The sequence below is a fragment of the Camellia sinensis genome, chromosome 9 (assembly GCF_055761805.1).
Source record: "Camellia sinensis isolate YWXY chromosome 9, ASM5576180v1, whole genome shotgun sequence".
NCBI lineage: Eukaryota > Viridiplantae > Streptophyta > Magnoliopsida > Ericales > Theaceae > Camellia > Camellia sinensis.
In genome coordinates, this window is record NC_138969.1 from 48,983,755 (window position 1) to 48,990,904 (window position 7,150).

Below are 7,150 nucleotides of genomic sequence, written 5' to 3' on the forward strand. Positions count from 1 at the left end.
GTACAAGCAGTGATATAGACTTCATTTACAATTAAGCTACTGAAACTAAATTGTCTTAAATGTGGATAACAGATTTGGGTAACAGTGATAGGTGGACACCCCCCACCTATAGGTTTTGACATTGCACTGTCTTTCTATGGTTCAGGAAAAGGTGTACTAATGTGTCTCTTATTTGACACCATTCAAAGCGATCTAGGCTGGCAACAATGTCTTCACGATATACATGCGCCCTCATGATGTAACAAACTGCAGGCCCACAATCCACCCTGAAAATGCAAACTTCTTGTTAGATTTTGAAATTTAGGTGGGTAAAGGTTGTGGAACATGTGTAGAAATCGATTTTAGGCTTACGAATTTGATGCTTGCTGAGGACAGATGTCCACTGATATGATTGTTTTCGAAGTATTTTGGCTTGATAAATTGGTCTATAATGGTGATGACGGTCCAATGTTGTGCACCAAAGCTGTGATGTAGTCCCTCTGCCAACAATGAAATTTCATATTAGGCACCAACCAACATAGGGCATACGTCCAAGTTCAAATATTGCACATCACGACAAGTATTGTTTTTGACAGCCACTTACCAGTATTTGTGCCTTGTCAATATGTGGGTCATGTATGCCTTCTCTTGGGCGCAGTGAGTTATAATGCCTCCATACATTCTTTTTCACGTCGTACACAACAATTGTCCAGTGAAAGTTGTCGTGTATTGGGAAGATTAAGAATCTTTGGCCTTAATACTCCTTGATGTGTACATCAATTAGTTTATTCCTCTTGTGGGGGGGGTACTGTTCAATGATTTTCTGCACACAAAGGGCATACAATGATGTACCAAGTATTTATATCGATGTTTGGTGTTAATGATTTGAATGTTCATCTGCTAATGGGGAGTTATGTTACTGATGTGAATGTTCACATTTCCTAATGGTGAGTGAAACTACTGATGTGAATGTTCACATCTGTTAATGTCAGGGATATTACTGGTGTGAATGTTCCCATTTGCTAATGGTGGGTGATGCTACTGATGTGAATGTTCACATCTGTTAGTGTGAGTGATGTTACTGATGTGAATGTTCACATCTGTTAATGTCAGTGCTATTACTGATGTGAATGTTCCCATTTGCTAATGGTGGGTGATGTTACTGATGTGAATGTTCACATCTGTTAATGTGAGTAAATACTGCTGATGTGAATGTTCACATCTGTTAATGTGAGTAATACTGCTGATGTGAATGTTCACATCTGTTACTATGAGTTATATTACTGATGTGAATGTTCACATGTGTGTATCATTTAAGTTTATCAACATAATAAGCATATAATATTCAATGCGAATGATGTGAATGTTCACATCTGTCAATGTGAATCTTCTCAAAGTTCATTTTATGTTTTTGTTAACATTCACATCTGCCTATTATTTAAATTAACAATGTAAGCATGTAATGCTGAGAATAACATCCACATGTATTGAAACATAATCAAAATTAAAGTCTAGTGGTTACCAAACATGTGCTTGTAAAGATGAATGATGAATCTTCCAAACTTGGGTTGACTAGCCCTTGTAGTTCAAGTAGAATTTCACCATAAGCATCTATCACCTGCAGAACCGGAGGGGTGACAGTACATTATTTACAGTGTCTTTACCCTATGTGTATGTGTGTGTGTGTGTGTGTGTGTGTGTGTGTGTGTGTGTGTGTGTGTGTGTGTGTGTGTGTGCGCGTGTGTGTGTGTGTGTTTTGTACACATTTATAGTTGCCATACGTTGTTGGTTATTGATTCTTCCTTGATGAGGTGTATGATGTCATCAAAATACACATGTTTAGTCTTTGAGTCCCCTCGCCACACTAGCAACCTGTGCATTGTGATTACAGAAAATGTTAATGTCAACATTGCACATTTATGAAATGGTCTAATTCATTAAGTATGTATGTAAACTGAACATGATGGAAAAAAAAACAGTTGGGGATATGTAAGATCACTTACTCATCACCGTCGTTCTTGTGCAAATTTTGGACTTTTTGCTTGTTGAGTTTGTTCATGTTAGCCCAGACCTTTAGTTTGTTGTTCAAGGATAACTTCTTGGACTTTGTTGGCTGCTTTTTTGGTGGTTGCTTGTCTAAATCTTGTGCAATTTGGACTGCATGTGATTTCTGTTGGGCTCCCTCTTTCCCTTTCTTCTAACCAGGCAGGTTGGGGTATTCAAACTCGTCCAACCTGTGTTCTTTCCTTACCTTCTGCTTTATGCGCTTTACCCTTGATGGGGGGCTGATAATGTGTTCCAATGCTGCAGTGGGATTGTTGTTAAGGCTGTCATGAGCCTTTTGTGCTTCAACTTGAGTGATGATGTGTACGGACTGATCATCAAAAAGGTCTTGAAGTATTGTTTTTTCACATTCCAAGTTGATGACCAACTTTGTCAGCCGCTGAATTTCTGTATCTTTCCACTCCATACAAGTCTTCATGTCCATGTCCACATTGGATGAGCCCGATTGGTCAAATAGTTTGGCTTCAAGGGCAGCAATCACCCTTGCCCTCAACTCCCATGATTCTTCCAACTGTTTGTATTTCGCTTCCAATTGCCGTACAAGAGCCCAAGCTTTTTGGTTTTCTTTCATGAGTACTTCCACAATGTCGGGCTCAGTTGGTTGTGCTATGATGATTCCTTTCTCAGCATTGGGGGTGCTACAGCTGGGGTTGATATAATGTCCAACATCATTCAGGTCCACTGCATCGACAGAAAATGCATCGCTGTCATCACTGCGTTGACTGTCTTTGCTTTGATCCTCATTGCTTTCATCTTTCTTTGCTAATGCACTTGAAAAAATCTCAGGTTTTGGCTCCATATTCAATTTTGTATGACGATACATCTTAGCTTCAGTTGGTGATGCCATTAGCTCGCCGCCATATACCTGCATTTCGAGACAGTATGTTAGTTAGATAGTTCCTCGTTTACTATGTGAATAAGCACAATATATTTGGTTGTACTTCTACCTCATTTAAACCTAGCTTAGCCAGAGTTATGGACTTCATGTTGCTATGTAAGGCTGTGAGGTCCCATTTTACGCATCGTGGAATGGCATTGGGGTTGCGGGGTTGTAAGATTGTTGTATGCTCACACAGCCAATACTGAAACAAATAACAAATATCAGTAATTTGAATATGGATATGAATTAACATTGATGTGAATGTTTACACCACTGGTGCAGTAATGTGAATGTTCACAGTGCACCACTAGGCCAGTAATGTGAATGTTTACATCACTTAAAACTGATGTGAATGTTCACATCCGTTGATGTGAATGTTTACATCTGCTAATGTGGAGTAATGTTACGGATGTGAATGTTCACATTTCCTAATGTTGAGTGATACTACTGATGTGAGTGTTTACAACTGTTAATGTGAGTGATATTACTGACCTGAATGTTCCCAACTGTTAGTGTCAGTGTTATTACTGATGTGAATGTTCACATTTGCTAATGGTGGGGGATGATACTGATGTGAATGTTCACATCTGTTCATGTTAGTGTTATTACTATGTGAATGCTCACATTTTGCTAATGGTGAGTGATGTTACTGATGTGAATATTCACATCTGGTAATGTGGGTGGTACATCTGATGTGAATGTTCACATCTGTTAATGTGAAAGTTTATACCAGCATCTACTAATGTGTGTTTGTACATTACTGAAACAATAATGCGAATGTTTTCATCAATGTTGTCAACTTCCACACCAAAGCTGAGAAATGTGAACATTCACATCAGAGTGTTCAGAGCCCGTATATGTTCATATTAAACATAGAATAAGTTGTATGAGATTTGATTTACCATTAACAACATCACACATCCGGTGACTCGTCCTGGTTTTCCACAGTTCTGGCCCAATGAACCCATCAAGGTTGCCCGGATGCTCTCAGCCCAATCATACTCGATCATCTTGTGTAATGGGTCCATGTATGAGTAGAAAACCCATCCAATTGTTTCTCCGGATGTAGAAAAGAATAGCTTGACGCATGCATACATGCAAACTAATCGTGCAACCTCCTCATTGTCATGTTTTTTTGTGCCCTTCAATGCTTCCCTCAGAATTTCTCGTATTTTGACAGCACTTAACCGACTAACATCCTTGCACATTCGGTGTATGATGCCGGTTGTTGGTTTTGCGCCATAAGAGAGGTCCATCGACTTGGTGCCGCAGTCCACCCCAAAAATCAGTGATACGTCGCTTCTAAAAATCTGGATGTTCTTATCCCCAATGTAAAACCTTCCACTAGATTGCTTGAATGTTTGTACTATACGCACAATGACATCATCATATTTCATGCAGTGGTTGAGGTCAATTTCGTTACTGATCAAGCTATCAAATAATGGCCAGAACAGTGTTTTTCTAAGGCACTTCAATTGGCCACTTGTAAATTTCGTATCCTTTAACAGTTTGACCAATCCAGTTATATTTGACCGGTAGTTCACTTTTTTCATGTTCACTTCTTCAGGAACAGCTGTTTGATCAGGCTTGGTTTCGAAACGGGATTCCCCTCGCTTTCGCTTGCCATCAACTTTATGGGGAAGACCTGTGTGTTCAAATGAGCACATGTAATTGGTTGAAACACAGAGGATGGAACCCGAAGCACCAAACAACATTCAACATCCAGCATTGACAGTAATTGGAACATTCACATCATTATACAGTGATGTGAATGTTCACATCAGTGTTTATTACTGTAAGTTTACGCAGTAATCAATAGTAATGTGAATGTTCACATCATCCATGTTGGAAAAATAATTTGGGAAAACGACAACAGTTATTGGGCAATGTGAATGTTTACATGGGTGATCACATTATGTTATAATTTGCTAAAAATCAAAGGGGGGAACCAACAACGCCAAACTACACCCAATAACACAAACAACTTGGGCATTGATGTCACAATGTGAATGTTTACATCATACGCCATCACAGTATTGAGTGAAGTTTGGGGGTTCTGACATTAATGTGAACATTCACATGATGTGAATGTTCACATCTGTGTGCACTACCCTAAACTTACCCAGTAATCAATAGTAATGTGAATGTTCACATCATCCATGTTTGAGAAATAAATTTCGAACACGACAACAGTTATTGGGCAATGTGAATGTTTACATGGGTGATCACATTATGTTATAATTTGCTAAAAATCAAAGGAGGGAACCAACAACGCCAAACTACACCCAATAACACAAACAACTTGGGTGTTGATGTCACAATGTGAATGTTTACATTATACGCCATCACAGTATTGAGTGAAGTTTGGGGGTTCTGACATTAATGTGAACATTCACATGATGTGAATGTTCACATCAGTGTGCACTACCCTAAACTTACCCAGTAATCAATAGTAATGTGAATGTGCACATCATCCATGTTTGAGAAATAAATTTCGAACACGACAACAGTTACTGGGCAATGTGAATGCGCACATGGGTGATCACGTTATGTTATAATGTTCTAAAAATCAAAGGGGGGAACCAACAGTGCCAAACTACACCCAATAACACAAACAACTTGGGCATTGATGTCACAATGTGAATGTTTACATCATACGCCATCACAGTATTGAGTGAAGTTTGGGGTTTCTGACATTAATGTGAACATTCACATGATGTGAATGTTCACATCAGTGTGTACTACCTTAAACTTACCCAGTAATCAATAGTAATGTGAATGTGCACATCATCCATGTTTGAGAAATAAATTTCGAACACGACAACAGTTACTGGGCAATGTGAATGCGCACATGGGTGATCACGTTATGTTATAATGTTCTAAAAATCAAAGGGGGGAACCAACAGTGCCAAACTACACCCAATAACACAAACAACTTGGGCATTGATGTCACAATGTGAATGTTTACATCATACGCCATCACAGTATTGAGTGAAGTTTGGGGTTTCTGACATTAATGTGAACATTCACATGATGTGAATGTTCACATCAGTGTGCACTACTCTAAATTTACCCAGTAATCAATAGTAATGTGAATGTTCACATCATCCATGTTTGAGAAATAAATTTCGAACACGACAACAGTTATTGGGCAATGTGAATGTTTACATGGGTGATCACATTATGTTATAATTTGCTAAAAATCAAAGGGGGGAACCAACAACGCCAAACTACACCCAATAACACAAACAACTTGGGCATTGATGTCACAATGTGAATGTTTACATCATACGCCATCACAGTATTGAGTGAAGTTTGGGGGTTCTGACATTAATGTGAACATTCACATGATGTGAATGTTCACATCAGTGTGCACTACCCTAAACTTACCCAGTAATCAATAGTAATGTGAATGTTCACATCATCCATGTTTGAGAAATAAATTTCGAACACGACAACAGTTACTGGGCAATGTGAATGCGCACATGGGTGATCACATTATGTTATAATTTTCTAAAAATCAAAGGAGGGAACCAACAGCGCCAAACTACACCCAATAACACATTTACATTAGTGTGTACTACTCTAAATTTACCAACTAATCAATAGTAATGTGAATGTTCACATCATTCATGTGTGCAAAAACAAATCCCGAAAACTACAACAGTTAGAGGCCAATGTGAATGTTTACATATATTTTTACAAAATTAATCCCGAAAACATCTATGTTTGATGACATTATGATTGAGAAGCAGAAGGAGGAATGGTATTCCTTACTTTTGTTCGTCATGGTTGGTGGGTATGGATCACACTCAGTGGATAAAATAAACTCAATGGGGCGACAAGAATCTTCGAACGACGAAGCACCCTCCTTCCGATGTGAAGCTTCGCAGTGGTGAGACGAAGAGGAATCTAGGGTTACTGGATGCAATATCAGTATCGTTTCGTCGATTGAGTTTTTGTTTTGGAAATTTTGTGGATTGAATATTTCGAATAGGAATGGGTTTTGGCAGAATCGGTTTCACGCGGGAGAGGCGGAGAGGGTTATTTCATCCTTTAACAATTAATGGATCTAATGGAATATTCAGAAACAGTTTGGGTTTTATGGAACAAAACAGTTATAAATAGGACTTATCAAAAAATGGCCCATTTTTAAATTAAATAACATACTATTAATCCAAATAAACTATTGACCTTATCTCATAAATCCTTCAACAATGATTCATC

General features: G+C 38.5%; 1 long non-coding RNA gene across 1 annotated transcript; it reads right to left on the reverse strand.

Moving 5' to 3' along the window:
• Nucleotides 1-733: 733 nt before the first annotated feature.
• Nucleotides 734-1,852, reverse strand: LOC145799080 (uncharacterized). The gene is made up of 3 exons (XR_014341079.1): nt 1,761-1,852; nt 1,502-1,597; nt 734-802 (listed from the first exon to the last, which is right to left on the reverse strand). It is a non-coding gene; the product is annotated as an uncharacterized LOC145799080 (long non-coding RNA).
• Between the last annotated feature and the right edge of the window lie 5,298 nt (nt 1,853-7,150).